The following is a 22,161-nucleotide window of genomic DNA, read 5'->3' as shown; positions in this document are numbered from 1 at the left end:
GTTCCAAAATAAAGATTTAAGAATCATTTAACAGATTTCTTAGAGTTATTCCTTGTTGAGTACCTCACTGTTTGTGGAATATCAGAAGAACTTTGCTTTCTTCCTTTTCTTGACCCTTTGCCTTGTGTTTTTGGAGATAATCCTGCTTCTATGCACATCTGTTAAAGATTCATATCAATAGCAGCACCCTCAACATCTTCTTTCCTATTATTGACCAAAGTGAAGTTTTCTTTCTCATCATGCAGATTATGTGAAACAACATCATGCAAAGCTTTATTAGGGGAAAGCCTTCTATCAACATTCAGAGGCTGAGCATCCTTGACATAAGGAATAATAGCCAAAGCTAAATTCCTTTCTTCTGCATCTGATCCTCTCTCAGGATAACAACCAACCAACTGCAAGTCACTACTAGTATTGTCTACATCATCCACATTAGATATCTTATCTGGCACCTTTTGACTATCTGCATCAACCTTTAAGCTCATATCACCACTATTCTAATTATTCATGCTAACATTTGCTGATAAACCTGTTCCTTCTCCAAAATAAATTCCACTTTGCTATCCTTCTCAGTCTTGTTAGCAGCTATAGAGAGATTAGCTAAGCACTCTTTTGTGCTATCTATAATCTTGTTATCAAGGATCAACTCTGATCCAATGACAACATCCTCTTCTTTATCCAGCACCTCAACTTACTCTATTTCATTTAATTCACACTGATTTGTACCATTATGATCATCCATCACTTTCAAAGTATCAGTAATAATTTCTGGCTGAGCCTCCAGAACATCAGTATCATTCCCTTTACCATTCATTTTCTCTGAAATATTTTGCAAGTCTTGCCCCTGAACCAACTCCTGAAAAAAGTTGACTATATTTTCAGGCCCTTCAACACTGATAAGCCCCATCTCTACAACATTACCATTATCAATTGATACCATTTGATATTGTGAGTCCTCCAAATTGGTCTGCACTTTAACATTTGATTTCTTCTCTAAATCATCCTTCACTAACAACAAATCTTGATTCTGAACACTATGTCTTCTTTGATCTTTAGAGATAATCAACTCCTGCTCCTGATATTCATCTGCATTGTTATTCACCAACTCTGCATCATTATCATTACCATTATTCTGATCTTGTAGCACCTCAAACTTGTTTTGGACTATCACATTTGTATTCTTAGTCTCAATTGGGCTGACCTGTAACACCTTTGAATATGAGCTATTTTGCTTGGCACTTGAGAAATCCCTATTATCTTTAACAACATTCCAATTCCAAGGATCTCCAAGTAATTTCCCACTAGCTAATCTCCTAGCATTAAATCTCCTCATATTCTGATAAAAATGGTTCCTTTAAGGTTGTGCATCCTTACGTTTTTCATCAATCATAATTGATTTGCCTTTTGCTACCTCATCCTGTTTCACATCATCAATCACAATAGCCTTACCTTTGTCTGCTGAATCATTTTTCGCTTTCTCAGGCTCATTCACTACATGCTCATCCAACTTCTCCTTTTCCTCATCAAACACTGCTAGTTCAGGATGAAGTCTCATGCATTCAACCTCATTATGGCCTTGTAACTTACATTCTTTACAATATTTTGGAAGATAATCATACTGTATCTTCACCTTTTCAACTCGAACCTTTTTAGAATCCTCATCTTCAATTTCCATATTAACATAATCAGGTAGATCTACCAGTAAGTCCATAAGCACTTTAAATCTTGCACAACTTGGTCTTGTACGATTAATAGTGGCAACATCCACATGAAGAGGTATACCAACAACAGAAGCAAGTGAAAATAATGCTTCCTTAACAAAGAAAGTAAGCAGCAAGTATGGAAAAGAGATCCAAGATATAACCTTTGATGTTTCTTGATCAACTTTAAACTTAGAATCATATATCAAAGGTCTCATTTGGTACGAATAGCCATCTCTAGATTGTGAGTAATACACACCTTTTGAACAAAGATTAACAAAGTCCTCCTTTGTCGAAAGTCTAATAAGCACATGTCTATCATGAAACAATCCAATTGTACACTTCCCTTTCATCCCATATTGAGCAGGAATGATAGTTCTTAGTTCCTCCAATGATGGCCATCTATATGAAACTTTTCCAACGACTGCATGCTTCAAATCTTCCAACTGCTCCATCTGATCCACCTCCCTCTCAGTCCATCGCAATACATGAACACCATTGTGATATTCCACCTTTTTAACAGAGATTTTTGACATAACGTTTTGCATGGGATTATGGTTTTGTGGTTGAAGTATATGTCTATAATCTATCTTAGGTATTGTAGGTTCATTCTGGGAGTCTTTCGTGGTTGTAGAAGGTGTAAAAGTAGATGTAGAGGTCTGGCCAGCCACCAGAGATGACTGACCAGTGGCCACGATGGCCATATTACCGATGGCTAAGGTTTAAAAATTAGGGTTTTGCATGGGAACTAGGGTTTGCGTTGTTTTCTTTCGGTTCAAACACCCTTAATTCTCAAGAAAATATGCAATAGTTATTCTAAAATTCTGTCCTCTGTAAATTGATGCACTTGGCGGAGGTGTTAATACCCTCCCTAAAAAAAAACCTTCGTAAGTTACCCCTTTTTTTGCAGTGTAAAGAGAATACCTTGCTTCATGTGTATAAAATCTTCGTGTTAGAATCTATGTAATTGCTTGACCTTTTGAAAATCATGTCTTAGGTATAAATAAATATATGGTGACAAAGGTTGTTTTAGGGTATTGTAAATCACCTAGACACTCCGTTGATAGGGTATTGCGGTCATCTAAAGGTTGTTATGCTGAATGAAATTTGGACCTAGCAGGAAGATCTGGTTCGATCAAGTCCAGGCTTGTTGTCACGACCCGTCTAGAGGGCTGCGATGAGCACCCGGTGCTAGCCCACCCGGGCACCCTTGGCTTACACATATACTTACATCTAGGTGAGCCATACGATTAAACATACATCTTTTTTTTTTATTAATCACGCTAGTCCCATTGGACGACAACATCTTTAAATCATCATTGACATCTATGCCACATCAAATGTATATAAGCCGACGAGGCTATCAAAAGATATACAAAATATAGGCCGACAAGGCCGGACACGTCTAATCATACACACGTGACTACGAGCCTCTAAGGAGAGTATAACATATCACATAAGCGGGACAGGACCCCGCTATGCCCACAATTATATACACAAAAGAATAAGTACCCAAAAGCTATGGCTCCGAATGAAATGGAGCTCTGCTGTGAAGTCTCTGAGAAAGCAGCTATGGATCAAGCCTGTCTCCCTGTGTACCTGCGGGCATGACGCAACGTCCACAAACAAAAGGACGTCAGTATGAAGAATGTACTGAGTATGTAAAGCATGATCAATATCAATATAGAAGCATAAACAGCAACATAAGAAATAGCATAGGATGGGAGATGGCAATATTGTCTTCATATGCACTTACTTTCCTTTCATAGGAACTTTCCCTTGCTAATACGTATTTGTGTACATACATCATTATCCGTATTCCGTGATAGTACCCGTACCATATTTGTGCTCGTATTCGTATACATGCCCTTATTCACAGTCATATACATAGTCATATCATATTCGTACTCATATCATATACATAGCATTTCCATAGCATACCCGACCACGTAGGATCAGTGTTTCATACATACTTGGCCAACCAAGGCTCAAGGTTACTCATACCTGGCCCTACCAAGGCTTCAGGGTTATCCGTACCCTCTGCAGAGGTGCGCGCGCGTTATGTAATCGTATGCATACTTATTTACATATCATACCCGGCCTCATAAGCTCGGGGTTCTATAATAGTCGTACATATACATAATAGCTCACAAACATCTTTACTTTTAATCATCGTTATAATAATCGTCATCGTTATTATCATTATAGTCATCATCAATAGCATTATCACTACTATCGTCATCCACCTCTTCTACCTTAATAGGCCTACTCGTAATACGAGAAACTTAGTACAATCGTAGCGTATCAAGAATCGTGAGCTTACAAGCTCGGAAGATCAATTCATTTGGAAGACAACATACTCCTATAGAGGATTTAGATGTTTGGCCAAAGAACCATGCCTTATGAAAGAAGGGTTAGCCTTACATACCTTTCCGTCGTACTATTCTACACTTGCGCGTTCCCCTCCAACGTTAGCGTTTCTACCTTCATTAAAGTCATACTATCATTAGAATCGATAATTAGCACACATGGCTAAAACTAGGGGAAAATCGGACAACATTTCCTTCACATCGTAATTCAACTCCCAAACGTCAACAATACATTCACAATATCATAACACTGGCCATTAGTCATTCACATTATCCACATTCCTCAATTTACTTTCATTTGCCCATATCTATGGCTATAACACATGATTTCGTCCATTCACATACAATGTCTATTTCATGGTCTTTCAACGTCATTTAGAACCCATTCATGTCACAATATAACAACAATCATGATTTGATTCCAACTAATTCTCTAAATGGCACTATTCATCATTCATGACCCATTTTACCATATTCTTCTACACTCTAAGTATTTCAACTCTCCAATATCTTAAACAACATATAAACATCATGAATCTTACCTTATATGTTGTAGGAACAAGCTTTAGTTGATAATACTCCACTTTGAGCAAAACCCTAGTTTATCTCCATTTGGATTTCTTGACCTTGGATGATCTTTGATGGTTTTCTTACTCTTGATTTACTTGTTTTATGTTGTTGGTCACCAAATATCTTTGAATTCTTGTGGAATTTATGTAAAGAGATGTTCTAGAGAGAAGGGGTGTGATGTAGAAGTGAAATGAAATAAGCCTTGGTCCCCTTATTTAATGACTTTAAAATCTGATTTGAAGTGCCCAGTGGTCGTAAACTTGGTTTACGGTCCGTATTCCAGTTTACGGACCGTCCTTTGTGGTCGTATTTTATCATATCAGAACCATAAACTCAAACTGAGATGTGGTGATTTACGGACGCAGTTTACGGGCCGTAAACTACTTTACGGTCCGTATTTTTGGTCGTTTTTAACCATTTGCTCATTTGGCAGAAAGTTGAAGTTTTGGAAGCCAAAATACGATATGGCAGTTTACGGACCGTATACCACTTTACGGTCCGTATTCCACTTTACGACCAACTGGCCAGAATGCAAACTTGCAACCTTTCACATTTTCAAAACCTATAATTATTCATTACAGAGCATAACCTCTCTCTTATTGCGATTGCCTTCGGAATCTCACTTAGGGTCGTCAAATGTTATTTCTTACTCGTGGAAACATCGTACACTCGTACTCATCACTAGTTCATTCACTTGCGTACCAAAGGAAGATTCTTCCGAGGTGTAACATTGTTCCCCCCTTAAGAACATTCGTCCTTGAATGTTAAAGTCTCCGGGGATTCTATAAAAATTTCGCCAGAGTTTTCCCTATAATATGGCACTACCATCCTGTCACAAGAACCCATAATATCAATGCCTCATAGGGCCACAACATAATAGCATACAAGTTTGGCCACACACGACCCAAAAAGCATAAAAAGGAAGACACACATACCTTAAAATCTTGACGTCTCATCTTGGACTTCTTCCAAGGGCTGAAATAAATGAGGGTATTTGGATCGCATACTTTCTTCCGCTTCCCATGTCATTTCTTCTCGTTTACTACTTCTCCATAAAACCTTAACTGAGGCCACTTCTTTGTTTCTAAGCCTCCGTACTTGCCTATCTATTATGGAAATGGGTATCTCTTCATAAGATAACTTTTCTGTCACATGTACATCACTTATTGGCGGGATCTTAGTAGGATCTCCTACACACTTCCGAAGCATCGAGACATGGAAAACCGGATGGACTGACTCCAATTCTGGAGGTCGGTCTAACTCATAGGCCACTTTGCCTATCTTTCGTACAATTTCATATGGCCTAATATACCGGGGACTAAGCTTACCCTTTTTGCCAAATCTCATTACACCCTTCATAGGCGACACTTTCAAGAATACCCAATATTTCACTTTGAACTCCAAGTCTCTTCGACGATTATCCGCACAAGACTTTTGATGACTTTGGGCTGCTAACAACCGATCTTGTATGAGCTTGACTTTCTCTATAGCTTGTTGGACCAGGCCCTATCAATTTAGTCTCCCCTGTTTCAAACCACCCAATTGGGGATCTACACTTTCGCCCATATAAAGCTTCGTACGGTGCCATTTGAATACTAGAATGATAACTGTTATTGTAAGCAAACTCAATGAGTGGCAAATGGTCATCCCAGTTTCCTCCAAAATCTATCATGCATGCCCGTAACATATCCTCAAGAGTCTGAATGGTGCGTTCAGCTTGCCCATCGGTCTGCGGATGAAAGGCCGTGCTAAGGCGCACCTGGGTCCCTAGACCCTCTTGGAAAGACTTCCAAAAGTTAGTCATAAACTGAGTCCCTCTATCGGAGATTATAGATACCGGAACTCCATGGAGTCTCACTATCTCTTTAAGGTAGAGCCTTGCATAATCTTCTGCCACATAGGTCGTTCTGACCGGTAAGAAATGAGCTGACTTTGTGAGTCTATCCACAATCACCCATATGGAATCATACTTACGCCGAGAACGGGGTAAACCTGAAATGAAGTCCACATTAATCACTTCCCACTTCCAAGTTGGGATTTCTATAGCTTGCAACAATCCACCCGACTTTTGGTGCTCGATTTTCACTTGTTGACAATTTGGACATTGAGCTACGAATTCCGCTATATCTTTCTTCATTCCATTCCACTAGTATATGGTCTTAAGATCATGATACATTTTCGTCGCTCCAGGGTGAACAGAATAACGAGAACAATGAGTTTCTCTCAAAATCTGGTGGCGTAAACTTGCCACATCAGGGACACATAATGTTCCTCGGCATCGGAGAACTCCGTCTCCTGAAATATCAAATGATGACTCCTCTTTCTGAGGGAGTGTATCTCTGTACTGCATTAGCATGGGATCCTCATATTGTCGCTCCTTCACCTCTGCTACTAGCGACGAGACTGCAGAATTCTAAATAGTAGTTCCGCTGCTACCTGAGTCCACTACTCGGGCTCCTAGGCTAGCTAACTGCTGGAGCTCACGGGCCATTCCCATCTTCTCTGGTCGTACATTACATAAACTTCCCATCGATATGCGGCTAAGAGCATCAGCTACGACATTTGCCTTTCCAGGGTGATACAAAATATTGACATCATAATCCTTTAGCAGTTCCAACCATCGTCGTTGCCGCAAATTCAACTCTTTCTGCTTGAAGATGTACTGGAGACTCTTATGATCTGTGTAGATATCCACATGGACACCATATAAATAATGTCTCCATATATTTAATGCATGAACCACTGCGGCCAATTCTAGATCATGGGTCGGATAACTCTTCTCATGTTTCCGCAATTGCCTTGAAGCATACGCAACCACTTTACCATGTTGCATCAACACACAGCCTAGCCCAACACCTGAAGCATCACAATAAACAACATATCCTTCCAATCCCTCTGGGAGTGTCAAGACTGGGGCAGAAGTCAATCTATCCTTCAATTCTTGGAAACTACGTTCACAAGCATCTGTCCATTGAAACTTAGCTGATTTCTGGGTCAAATTTGTGAGTGGTACAGAAATAGAAGAAAAGCCTTCAACAAACCTCCTGTAATAACCTGCTAAGCCCAGAAAGCTATGAACCTCCGTAGGAGTTGTGGGCCTTGGCCAAGTCTTCACAGCCTAAATCTTTTGACTATCCACTCAAATACCATCGGCTGCAACAATATGCCCCAGAAATGCAACTAAGTTCAACCAAAACTCGCATTTGGAAAACTTTGCAAACATCTCTCGAGTTCGAAGAACTCCAAGGACAGTACGCAAATGATCCGCATGTTCTGCCTCGGATCTAGAATATACCAAGATATCATCAATAAATACGATCACAAATAAATCCAGGAAGGGCCTAAACACATTGGTCATCAAATCCATAAATATTGCCGGCGCATTAGTTAGCCCAAATGACATCACCCGGAACTCGAAATGACCATATCTTGTTCTGAAGGCTGTCTTAGGGATATCTTTATCCCTAACTCTCACTTGATGATACCCGGACCTCAAATCAATCTTTGAAAACCATTTAGCGCCTTGCAATTGATCAAATAAATCATCAATCCTCGATAGACGATATTTATTCTTAATCGTCACCTTATTCAATTGCCGATAAGCAATGCACATTCTCAAGGAGCCGTCTTTCTTTCGAACGAACAATACGGGCGCTCCCCACGGGGATGAACTAGGCCTAATAAAGCCTTTATCAAGCAAATCTTTCAATTGCTCCTTCAACTCCTTCAATTCTGCAGGTGCCATTCTATAAGGAGGAATAAATATAGGCTTAGTGTCTGGCAACACGTCAATAGCAAAGTCAATCTCCCACTCGGGAGGAAGGACTGGAAGCTCTTCCGGGAACACATCCGAAAATTCATTTACTACGGGAACTGACTGAAGGGTTGGCGATTCAACTTCCATATCTTGAACTCGCACTAGGTGATAAATACATCCCTTTGTGACCATCTTCCTTGCTTTTAGATAGGAAATAAACCTACCTTTTGGTGAAGCCGTATTCCCTTTCCATTCTAAAATTGGTTCTCCCGGAAACTGGAAACGAACCATCTTCATTCTACAATCAACATTGGCATAACAAGAAGCCAACAAATCCATGCCCATAATGACATCAAAATCTACCATCTTTAGTTCATGCAAGTCAACCATAGTACGGCGGTCACATATCACAACTACACAATCTCTATATACTCGGCTAGCTATTACCGATTCACCCACGGGTGTAGAAACCTCAAAAGGTTTGATCGACTCCGGCTCGATTTTAAATCGACCCGCAATATATGGAGTAACATAGGACAATGTGGAGCTCAGATCAATCAAAGCATACACATCATGAGAGAATACCGATAATATACCTGTGACCACGTCAGGAGAAGACTCAAGATCTTGGCGTCCAGCCAAAGCATAAATACGGTGCTGAGGACCGCTAGAGCTGGGAGCTCTGCGCTGCCTCTACCATGGCCGACTGGCGCATGTGAACCTGGCCCCGTAGGGCGTACAGATGCTGAAGATCCGGCTACCGACCCTGATGGTTGGGTCCTACCTCTACCATGTACTGAGGGGCAATCACGCATGATATGGCCTGGTCGGCCACATGAATAGCAAATATCTGAACCTGATCGGCATTGACCCCAATGCAACTTCCCACACTGGGAACATCGTGGTACGGGCGGCCTTGCCTGACCCGAATCACCTCTAAACTGGGACCCTGAAGAACTCGGACTCGGCACCGCACGAGCAGATCTATCAAATCTCTGGCCTGAAAACCGTGGAGGTGCACTGGTCATAGAGTAGCCTGAATTCCCGGAAGACTGTTGCCTGTGCCCACCTCTAATCTCACTCATCGGACCCGAAGATCTAGCCCTCTTGCTATGGCTCCTATCTTGCTCACGTTCCCTTCTTTGCTGTTGCAGGCTTTTTTCTAAGTTTTGAGCATGGGCCTGAATGCGTGCAATATCCATACCGTCCTGAAGGGACACAGTCAAGCATCTATCCATTAAGTGTGGCCCTAGGCCTTTTACAAATCGGTGCACTCGGTCGCCCATATCCACTACCGTGGCCGAAGCATACCTAGCTAAGGAATTGAAACGGAGACTGTACTCTAGAGCACTCATGCTACCTTGCCTCAAATTTAAGAACTTATCGGCTCTAGCTCGCCAAACTTCTGGAGGCATGTAATGTCGGAGAAAAGCATCAACAAACTCTGGCCATACCGGGGGAGGTGCATTGGCTCCCCGTGAAGCCATCCAGACTGCATACCATTGGATCGAGATATCTCTCAATCTATATGACGCTAACTCCACCGATTCGGTGTCCGAAGCATGTATCAATCGAAGCGTCCTCAACATACCATCAATGAAATCCTGAGGGTCCTCTTCCGGCTTTGACCCAAAGAATTCTGGAGGGTTTAAAGGAATGAAGTCACGGGCCCTTGTACTAACAACCCTATCACCTTACCCTGAACTTTGCCTCTGAGTCTGGGCCACAACCAATTGAGTCAGCAAATTAATGACCTCTTTCACATCTTGGCCCGAAGCATCCGGTGGGGGAGCTGGAGGTGCTGGAGCTGGGGCGGAGGATCCCTCACGCTCCTCTAATATAGGCACTGAACGGGAGGACTGGGATTGAGTCGCACTCTGGGACTCACCTTCCTCTACTACCGGTGGCGGTGCTTTTTCAGCCCGCTTTTCTTAGGTATAAATAAATATATGGTGACAAAGGTTGTTTTAGGGTATTGTAAATCACCTAGACACTCCGTTGATAGGGTATTGCGGTCATCTAAAGGTTGTTATGCTGAATGAAATTTGGACCTAGCAGGAAGATCTGGTTTGATCAAGTCCAGGCTTGTTGTCACGACCCGTCTAGAGGACTGCGATGAGCACCCGGTGCTAGCCCACCCGGGCACCCTTGGCTTACACATATACTTACATCTAGGTGAGCCATACGATTAAACATACATCTCTTTTTTTATTAATCACGCTAGTCCCATTGGACGACAACATCTTTAAATCATCATTGACATCTACGCCACATCAAATGTATATAAGCCGACGAGGCTATCAAAAGATATACAAAATATAGGCCGACAAGGCCGGACACGTCTAATCATACACACGTGACTACGAGCCTCTAAGGAGAGTATAACATATCACATAAGCGGGACAGGATCCCACTATGCCCACAATTATGTACACAAAAGAATAAGTACCCAAAAGCTATGGCTCCGAATGAAATGGAGCTCTGCTGTGAAGTCTCTGAGAAAGCAGCTATGGATCAAGCCTGTCTCCCTGTGTACCTGCGGGCATGACGCAGCGTCCACAAACAAAAGGACGTCAGTACGAATAATGTAATGAGTATGTAAAGCATGATAAATATCAATATAGAAGCATAAACAACAACATAAGAAATAGCATAGGATGGGAGATGGCAATATTGTCGTCATATGCACTTACTTTCCTTTCATAGGAACTTTCCCTTGCTAATACGTATTTGTGTACATACATCATTATCCGTATTCCGTGATAGTACCCGTACCATATTTGTGCTCGTATTCGTATACATGCCCTTATTCACATTCATATACATAGTCATATCATATTCGTACTCATATCATATACATATCATTTCCATAGCATACCCGACCACGTAGGATCGGTGTTTCATACATACTTGGCCAACCAAGGCTCAAGGTTACTCATACCTAGCCCTACCAAGGCTTCAGGGTTATCCGTACCCTCTGCAGAGGTGCGCGCGCGTTATGTAATCGTATGCATACTTATTTACATATCATACCCGGCCTCATAAGCTCGGGGTTCTATAATAGTCGTACATATACATAATAGCTCACAAACATCTTTACTTTTAATCATAGTTATAATAATCGTCATCGTTATTATCATTATAGTCATCATCAATAGCATTATCACTACTATCGTCATCCACCTCTTCTACCTTAATAGGCCTACTCGTAATACGAGAAACTTAGTACAATCGTAGCGTATCAAGAATCGTGAGCTTACAAGCTCGGAAGATCAATTCATTTGGAAGACAATATACTCGTATAGAGGATTTAGATGTTTGGCCAAAGAACCATGCCTTATGAAAGAAGGGTTAGCCTTACATACCTTTCCGTCGCACTATTCTACACTTTCGTGTTCCCCTCCAACGTTAGCGTTTCTACCTTCATTAAAGTCATACTATCATTAGAATCGATAATTAGCACACATGGCAAAAACTAGGGGAAAATCGGACAACATTTCCTTCACATCGTAATTCAACTCCCAAACGTCAACAATACATTCACAATATCATAACAATGGCCATTAGTCATTCACATTATCCACATTCCTCAATTTACTTTCATTTGCCCATATCTATGGCTATAACACATGATTTCGTCCATTCACATACAATGTCTATTTCATGGTCTTTCAACGTCATTTATAACCCATTCATGTCACAATATAACAACAATCATGATTCGATTCCAACTAATTCTCTAAATGGCACTATTCATCATTCATGACCCATTTTACCATATTCTTCTACACTCCAAGTATTTCAACTCTCCAATATCTTAAACAACATATAAACATCATGAATCTTACCTTAGATGTTGTAGGAACAAGCTTTAGTTGATAATACTCCACTTTGAGCAAAACCCTAGTTTATCTCCATTTGGATTTCTTGACCTTGGATGATCTTTGATGGTTTTCTTACTCTTGATTTACTTGTTTTATGTTGTTGGTCACCAAATATCTTTGAATTCTTGTGGAATTTATGTAGAGAGATGTTCTAGAGAGAAGGGGTGTGATGTAGAAGTGAAATGAAATAAGCCTTGGTCCCCTTATTTAATGACTTTAAAATCTGATTTGAAGTGCCCAGTGGTCGTAAACTTGGTTTACGGTCCGTATTCCACTTTACGGACCGTCCTTCGTGGTCGTATTTAATCATATCAGAACCAGAAACTCAAAATGAGATGTGGTGATTTACGGACGCAGTTTACAGGCCGTAAACTACTTTACGGTCCGTATTTTTGGTCGTTTTTAACCATTTGCTCATTTGGCAGAAAGTTGAAGTTTTGGAAGCCAAAATACGACATGGCAGTTTACGGGACCGTATACCACTTTACGGTCCGTATTCCACTTTACGACCAACTGGCCAGAATGCAAACTTGCAACCTTTCACATTTTCAAAACCTATAATTATTCATTACGGAGCATAACCTCTCTCTTATTGCGATTGCCTTCGGAATCTCACTTAGGGTCGTCAAATGTTATTTCTTACTCGTGGAAACATCGTACACTCGTACTCATCACTAGTTCATTCACTTGCGTACCAACGGAAGATTTTTCCGAGGTGTAACACTTGTCATGATATTACAGGTCACGGCCCGGGGAAGTCTTTGGATCATCATTCCGGGTGCGTCTTGGACAGGTGCTGTCTCAGTGTGGCATGAACTGTTCGTGGCCAGACGACCAGTGGTGCCAATTCCAGAGGATCTTTTCCTCTTGGTCATAACTCCCTGTCTAGCTGGAACGCACTTTCAACAACACCCTATCCGACGTCAATCAACCTCGAGCTTAGGGCTAGTCCCAGAACACTGTTTGATGGGACTTTTGCATTGTCGATTAATCTTTTTACACTATTGTATTGTACTTTCACATTGAAAAGTCTTAGCTTGGGATCCACAAGTATTCCTTCCGAGAGAGGAAAAGGATCCTCATTCTCTTGTAGCAAAACACTTGAGCTCACATGAAATATCACAAACACTCTCTTTTACTTCTAGTTCTTGTCTCGTTACTTGATTGTATTTACGTTCTTGTCTTCACTTATACTTTCAGTTTAACAACAAGAAAATGGGTTTGATCGATCACGATTTACTTGTCTTTAACCCCTTTTAAACAAATTTAATTGTCATCCTAAGTTAACAAATTTAGCAGTAAACAGTTTGGCACCGTCTGTGGGGATAGGCAACAGTGATATTGTTTCGACCTGTTGCTTCCATTTTTGGGACTCAACACGACAGTCTGCTCGTTGGTGATTAACCCAACGTCCTTCCACCTCCAAATCTGCCGACTCCAGTGGCATCTTTGGGCTTGCGGGGTACGGAGCATGCTGAGGAGCATGAACGTGAATGTGAGTGAGAAGGAGAGGATAACTAGGCCTCTTAGCCTAACGCAGCTCAGGTCAGATATCCATGTACTGACTGGACTCTAGACAATGTGAGTGACAACAACGATGAATACGAAAGAGATCGGTATGTTCCATGAAGGGGTCAACGACCTCATTCCAAATTAACCAGCATGTACCGTAAGAAAAGCTGGCGAAGGCCATGGAAGGTATGATAACTGCATAAAACAAGTTCATGCTACGTATGGAGAATAACACAACCACTTTCACTAACAATGCTCATCCCTGGATGTCTATGCCACATAATCATAGAACATCTAGAATTCTAGTGAACGTCATAACCAACATTAGTATAAGAGGGTTCCATGGAAGTACGGGGATCGGAATGAGCGGGTCCGGAATGATGCAAGTACAAGCAAATTCGTACAGAGCAGAGCTTCTCAGCTTTGTACAGGAAATATATTCCCGGATGGATTAGATAATGGGGCCTTAACCGATTGTTAGGGGAGATGACACCAAAAAATATGCCAAGTTGCCATTTAACCAAGTACGGCCCCAGCACGGATCTCGAAAAAAGTCTAAAATTCAATACGTTTCAAAGTATGATTGGACCACAGATATGCAGGAGCACGTGGTAGCCTACATGATTGGCATCAACGAGAACGATTTGCTGCCAGATGAGATCGAATCCATCATGCTCAAAAATTTAGCCATCGCTCACAAAGGGAGGTTTAAGTGGTTATACACTTTTACCTGGAAATTCTATTGACTCTTTTGTAATGCTTGCAGATATGTTCGTAAAGGATCATAGTGGAGCCTGGAAGATTGAAACCCACAAGGAGGACATCTTAAAAATAAAGCAGCGCGAAGGGGAGTTTCTCCAAAGCTTTGTAGAAAGATTCCAATAGGAAAGAATGATGCTGCCCACTATACCGGAAGATTAGGCTACGGCTTCGTTTACTGATGGCCTGAACCCAAATAGTTCTGAGGCTTCGTGGAAGTTAAAGGACAGCTTGACGGAATTCCCTGCGAAGACCTGGAGTGAAGTGAATCACAGGTGCACAACTGTCACGACCCAACCCGCCATGACTGGCACCCATGCTAACTCCTAGTGGGCGAACCAATAAGTCTAACCATCTACTCATTCAAGTCTATTTTTATTTCACCAATTCATAATAGTTAAACACAAGATAAATCAATAAATAGTCATGCCATAAAATAATAACGTAAATGCGGAAGTCCTAACTATTACAACCCCAAAATTCGAAAGTCACCGTACAAGGACTCTAATCCAAAATATGTCTAAGGAATGTATACTATCTGAAATAAATAACCATTAATGTCCGGAATGGAAATAGACATCAGATAAAGAAGATCTTCGGGTGGCCTGGCATGGATAGAAGCTCACCCTCAATCTATCAGCAAATGGCCTTAACGCTAAATGTGAGGTCGGGTAGCAGTCTCTGGATCACAATCTGCACTCAAAAGAATGCAGCAAGGTAGTATCAGTACAAATACTATGTACCGGTAGATATCATAGGTCGACTAAGATTAGTATCATGCATGAATCATAAAGTCAATAAAATAGATAGACCAATCAACAACACATAATCAAATAGCCCAACAACACGTCAACCAATAATATTAACAATCAAGTCACCCAATGATATAATAAATCAAGTCAACGGAAGCAAACAACGAAAATAAGTGTCCCGACAACGTTCTCACTACTTAGTCACTAATCACTCGTGTACATCCATGCTAATTGGTGTCATTGCCCAATAGCCATGACCTGCAGGGGACCCATAGTGTCCATGTACCACTCGTTCCGGAATGAACCTCGGACCGCGAGCCTATAAACTAGGTCATATCCTCACCCCCGATCAAATGTGCCTTTTCATATCTAGGTCTCATCCTCACCCCTGGTCAAATGAGCCTTTCCATATATAAATATTTCTTGTCACATCACTTTCAATAATCGATTAACAATTTGTATCTCAATTTCATCAAGAAGATCATATTAACTTCTCGCCACAATTATCATCAGACGGTAGGTCATAGCACAACGAATAGTGCACTAAGCCCACATAATCACCCAATCAATAACATATAGGAATTCAACCACACATATTATGCCTGAAGACTAGACATGCTTTCGCCTATCAATTTCATAACACATACAATCAAATAATCAAAGTCTAACTCAAGTAGACCGTAGCCTACCTCAACTGCAGAGCTGGAACAATGCGAATCACTCCGTTATAGCCTTTCCCTTCCGTAAAGCCTCGGAACGCTCAAAGTCAATTAAGATGTTAAATGAGTCACAAACACTCTAGTCAACAATATCAATACAATGAACACCCTTCCACCTTACCCCTTTCTAATGGGTGAATGATTACTAGGCGTAAATCATCCTAACATTGGTCTTAGCAACCACAAATTATCAATTTATAAGATTATTCAATCAAGTTATCACTTACAAGCAGTTTCTATGGTCAAGCTACCATCTTTATGAAGCCCTAAGTCTTAATTCACTTAGTTCATGCCTTTAATGGTTCAATTCTTGATTAGAAAGTGATAACCCAAGCGTTAAGATGATAATCCCACAACAACAAACATAACACACCAATTATTGAGAGTTTATTAAGTTCTAGGGTTACTATTACCAATTCATCATTGTAGACCCACTAGAAGGATGATAATCTTAGAGATGAACGCGTAATGAAGGAAGGAATGGTTGAGACTTACCTTTCAAGAATATTCTTACACTAGCTTAGAATTTCACCCTAGGTGCTCCTTGGAAACTGTTTTGGAGTTTTATGAATAAAGAATTTGGACTAAGTGTTTTAAAACACGACTACTGTTCTCCGTCGACCGCGGTGGCGGTCAATCCATCGCTGTAGCGGGCTCGCTATGGCGGGCAAGTGCCCACCATAGCGGACATACCCAATCTAGTCTGACAGCTACAGCGAGAGGACAACCGCTATAGCAGTCCTGCTGCAGCGTACTTCACCACTGCAACAGTCCTACTGAGGCAGTAAGCTAGGTAATTAACTCCACCACCCAACACTTCATACGAGGCCTCACACACACAAACAAAACATGCACATTAATGTAAAAACACCATACGGACTCACACATGGCTTCGGAATCCCCGACGGAGGTCTAAATTTGTTACACCTTGGAAAATTCCCCGTTAACATACAGTGAATAGGTTAGCGAAGAGCACGACGTATACGATGTTTCTATAAGTGAGAAATGGCCTTTGATGATCCTAATTAAGATTCAATACATTTAACGAAAAGGAAGAAGGTTAACAAGGAAAATAAAGGATATGTTGCGTGTCAGGTAAGAATTATGGGCGACGAGTTAATGATGGCATGATGACGTCTTAGAGAAGAGTGATAACATCCCTTAGATTGGTATTGAGGTGTTAAAAAAGTGTCAAGAAGGTTCCATAAGGATTGGAGATCAAACGAGTCGACGAGAACGAAATCAGAACAACTGGGCATTATACGGCCCAACATACTGGCTGTATGTTAGGCCGTATAATTATCCAAGAAGGGCATCACTCACTGGACCAAACATACGGCCAAATATACGGCCCGTATAAAATGTACGGACCGTATGTTGGTCTGTATATGTTGGTCGGGACAGATTTCAACAATTAATATAAGGATCCCTCCCTTATTAATTCATTTCATTTTCACCCTCCTCTCCTCAAGAAACCTCTAGAACACTCTCCAAAAGTTCATCTACACCAAGAAAACTCAAGGGAAGTGAGTTAGGGTTTTGGTGCCAGAAGAGAAGTTCCACTCAAGGGTTGTTCATCCATCATCTAAGGTAAGTTTTATGATCATTCTTGGTTGTTTAAGGCGTTGAGAGTTAAAGGCACTTTAATTATAGGAAGACATAGAAAATGGGTCATGAATATGTGAATAGTGTCATTGTTGAGCATTAGTTTGGGGTGAATCATGAATATTGGTATGTTGTGATTGCAAGTATGTTGTGAACGACATTTAGAACATGGAATAAGTATTATATGTGAGAAAATGCAATAATGAACTATGACCATGATTATGGAGAAATTGGAGTGAAATTACGAAATGTGGGTAATGTAGACGGATGATGACTGTTGCTTGTGATAATGTGAATGTTGTTATGAATGTTTAGGAGTTGATATAGAATATGGGAAAAGTTGTATAAACAAAGGAAATGCTACCCAATTTTCTTTAGCTTTGGTAAGCACGTTTAAACAATCGATTAGCTAATGTTCATGCGACTTCTCTTGAAGGTAGAAACGTGGGCATTGAGGGAGAACAAGCAAGCAATAAATTAGTTAAACGCAAAAGGTATGTGAGACTAGTCCTTTCTTTCTAAGGCATGAATCTTTTGGTATGAATTTCCTTCTTCTTCAAGAATTTTCTATCTTCAAGAAAACTAATAGCCTATATTCATGAATAGCTATATGAGATGAGAGATACATTATGAGTCCAATAATGATGATGATGAGTTAAGTATAAAGATTCTAGAGTTCATGATATGATGTTCCTATAAAGTTAATGATGTTGTTTGTTGTACACACTCACCTTATGTACTATTTCCTTCAAGGTGAGGCAGAATACCATTGAGCTAATGATCTCATTATTGTATACACTCACCTTATACATATGTTCCCTTCAAGGTGAGGCAGAATACCATTAAGTTAATGATGTCAGTTATTGTGTACACTCACCTTATATACTACTTCCTTCAAAGTGAGGCAGGATACTTATAGATGTCCATAATGGAATCGGGGGTTCGCGACCTTATGTCACCTCAATAAAGTATAGCTATTTTGGAGTTATTATACATGCATTATGATGAGTATATGTTGATGATATTAAACCGTACCTATATGGACGGGCAGACATACACACCACTGCAGTGGGCAGCTTATACCCCGGACGCGGGAGGCCTGGACGCAGGTTAATTATTATCACACCGTACCTATATGGATGAGCAGCTTATACATTTGTAAATTTATGCATACATGATATGATAATGATTATGAGTAAGTTAGCATGTGTTATTCCTTTTATAAGTGACAGTCATATATAGTTGCTCCTTATTGATGCTTCCTTTATCTCATTGACGTATTGTTGTTGTTTATGCCTCTCATGCTCAGTACAATGTTCGTACTGACATCCGTTTTCTTTGGACGCTGTGTTCATGCCCATAGGTAGACAGGGAGGTGAGCTTGATCCAGACTCGTAGGGGCTGTTAGCTGATTTGAGAGCACTTCATTATTCCGGAGGTGCCGTGATTATTCTTTTGTGTATATTTGTATATTTTGGGCACGACGGGGTCCTGTCCCGTTCCTATGTCTAGCACTCTAGTAGAGGTTCGTAGATGCACAGTGTGGGTTATATGGTCTCACGAGGTTACTACTGTATATATATATATATATATAATCATTTTGATAGACGAAAGGCTTATGTCTATAAAAGCATCTATGTTCTCAAATGAAAAATGGTTTTTCTTATTATATGAGTATGATGAGTAGTAGAACGAGTGATGCTCGGGAGTTAGCCACGGGTACCCGTCACGGCCCCTAGTCGGGTCGTGACAAAATTCCTACGTCACCTGTAACACCCTAAATTTATTATTGACATTTAAATAATCTTGCTCTTGTAGTAAATACTTTTTTTTTCTTGAGTTTAAAATTTTAGTGTTTGTTTGAAAAAAAAAATATTGAGACTTTTCATATTTATTGGATGAAGCCCATTAGTTGGACCCATTTGATAAAAATGGGTATTACCTTTCTACCTCAAGGAAAAAAGACCACTTCCCACTCTCTACTTGTTCCTCTTCTTCTTCTCCTAAACCCCCCATTAGAAATCCCAATCCACCTAAGTTACTTTCCAACCATCATCAAGATCTTTCTAGTTGTCATGCTTTGAATATATTTTGGAAGTTGCCACCAAAAATCAAGATGAGTTAAGCCTTGTTTTCAAAATCCTAGGTTTTGGGTTTGTGAAGAAGTTCAATCAATCTTGTGGTAAGCTTGTTATTCCACATATTTTGGGTGAAATATTCAAGTTCTTGTTTGAGATTTTGAAACCTTGAAGTAAGACAATTAAATCCCGTATTTGAACTGGCAGCAGTTAGTATTTTGGTCATAACTTTTTACGTAGAAGGCGGAATTAGGCGATTCAAAATGCTGTGAAAAGATAAGAAAATTACCCACAACTTTTGTGTTTTGCGAAAATTCTAATTCCACTGTTTACTATTGTCCAGAAATTTTTCTACTTAAATATTTGCAATAATGGTGACCCATTTAGCCCCGTTTTTGTTCGTCATGATTTAGCTTCTATATCGTTAAACTTTAAACCTTAAGTGAGTATTCCGTCGTGTATTTAAGGTACAAGAGGCTCTTGTAAAAGCTAAGGAAGTTGATATAATTGCTTGATCGTTGCTTTGGGGATTTGTAACTCTTGGTGTTTTTCTTTGTGCTTTAGAGGCACTAAAGCTCGAAGGTTTGCACATATTCTTGAATTTCACATTTTATTTAGTTGAAGTATTTTGAATATCTTAAGCTTGGGTAACATTTGTCTTTACTTTAATATGCTATATCTTATTCGGTTGTTACTAGTTAAATTCTTATTTTACTATGTTTAATTGAGTATGAATACTTTGAGTCACTCGACAACTTTGAATATCATTTGGAATGCTTTTGTAAGACAAACTAATTCGCCCACATATACGGATTGCTTGAGCATTATTGCATTCTAGTTGGGACTTTGTCCTTCTTGTGATAGTGACTTTGTCACTTATATTGGCATGCCTCTTGAGATTATTCGGATCTTGTCCCATCTTGGCCTTGGATTCATAATTCATCTTAATTATGGATGTTGGTCCATCTTAAGTATGAATGGGGAAGCCACTTTCAACATGGTTCTCGATTCTCTTGATTATTGGGTGACGACCCTACTTGATTTGGGACTCTGGTCGTGTTTAGCTTATTCGATTATACTTTGATGTGATTGTATGATGTATGTGTTGGGCGAAATCAACCAAATGGGGAGCTTTCTTGGATTTTCTTTGGAAAGCTTCTTGATATTTGAGATTTTGAATATTGATATCTTGAACTATTTTAATATTTGATATTTTATTTTCTTCAAAGGATTGCACCTTCATTTAGTTCTTGATGGTGATTTTGACAAGCTTATTCCTAGAATTTATTCTTATACTCCTTACATTATATTTTTATATTAAGTGTTAGTTAAGTTTATGTGCCACTAAGCTTTATGCTTAGCGATAGTTTGTTACTATCGTAGGTGATGTTCCGAAAGAGACTTGAGGATGGCCATTTGAAGTAGACTCTTTGGATGCTTAGAAGAAGATCACATTTGCATGAACACATTCATTTTGTATACTTTTGGGGACTTGTACGTGATCCATGTGATACACTTAGATATTCACTTTTGAATGAAATTTGGATCATGATACTAATATTTTGTAACTTGGTTTTGATGAATGACTTGACTATTTTGGGAGTGTCCATGCCCAAGTCTTGTAATATTTTAAATTTAGTATTTGTGTTGAACTTGAGAACTTAACTAGTTTGTATTTTGAGATTTGGAGTTGAATTTCATGCTTGGTATGAGCCTTGGATGTTGTAGCATGAAAAATATTTCTCCATTACGTGTTTGATGAATTATAAAGTGTTGATTTAACTCAAAATAGGTGCTTTCCATTTTTGTCCTAATTGAATATCTACATTTTAAGGGGGGTTTTATGAGATTCTACTATATCGAGATGTTGTATTTTGAACTTTGTTCATATGGCCCTTCCACTAATGAGTTATAAATACTATGTTTTAAAGTAGTTTCTTACAAACTTTTTGGTATACTTGAACTCTTTATCTAATTGAAACTATTTTTAACTTAGTAAGTTTGATTAGCTTTGTTAAGTGGCATCCTCCCAAAGGGGGTGCTACATCACCCCACAACGGACTCAACACAACCAAACAATAATCAGAAACAACCCAATTTCCCAATTCTTAGACTTTTACATTTGAGTTTCTATAGCTCATTCTACCCTTGGAAAGGTTCTATGTGGTACGGCGATTCTAGATTTTCCATAACGATCGGGAGGGTCGTTACAACAACTAAGAAGCATATTAAAGACGGCCTTAAGGCCCCCGGCAACAATTGAAGTGAGGGATCGTTTCCAAGAAAGGCTAAAAATATTGTGGATTTCGGGCAGAGGAATCCAAAGGGTCAGTTCGAACCTTACTCAACCTTCAGACAACCACGGACAAACGCAAGATCGGAGCAAGTTAGGAACAACAAGGTGTTGGTCAGGAACGATGTGACGGGGCCTTCTAGGTGACACCAAAGGATCTGGG

Source organism: Lycium barbarum, chromosome 3, assembly GCF_019175385.1.
Source record: "Lycium barbarum isolate Lr01 chromosome 3, ASM1917538v2, whole genome shotgun sequence".
NCBI classification, from domain to species: domain Eukaryota; kingdom Viridiplantae; phylum Streptophyta; class Magnoliopsida; order Solanales; family Solanaceae; genus Lycium; species Lycium barbarum.
Note: the sequence above shows the minus strand (reverse complement) of the source record.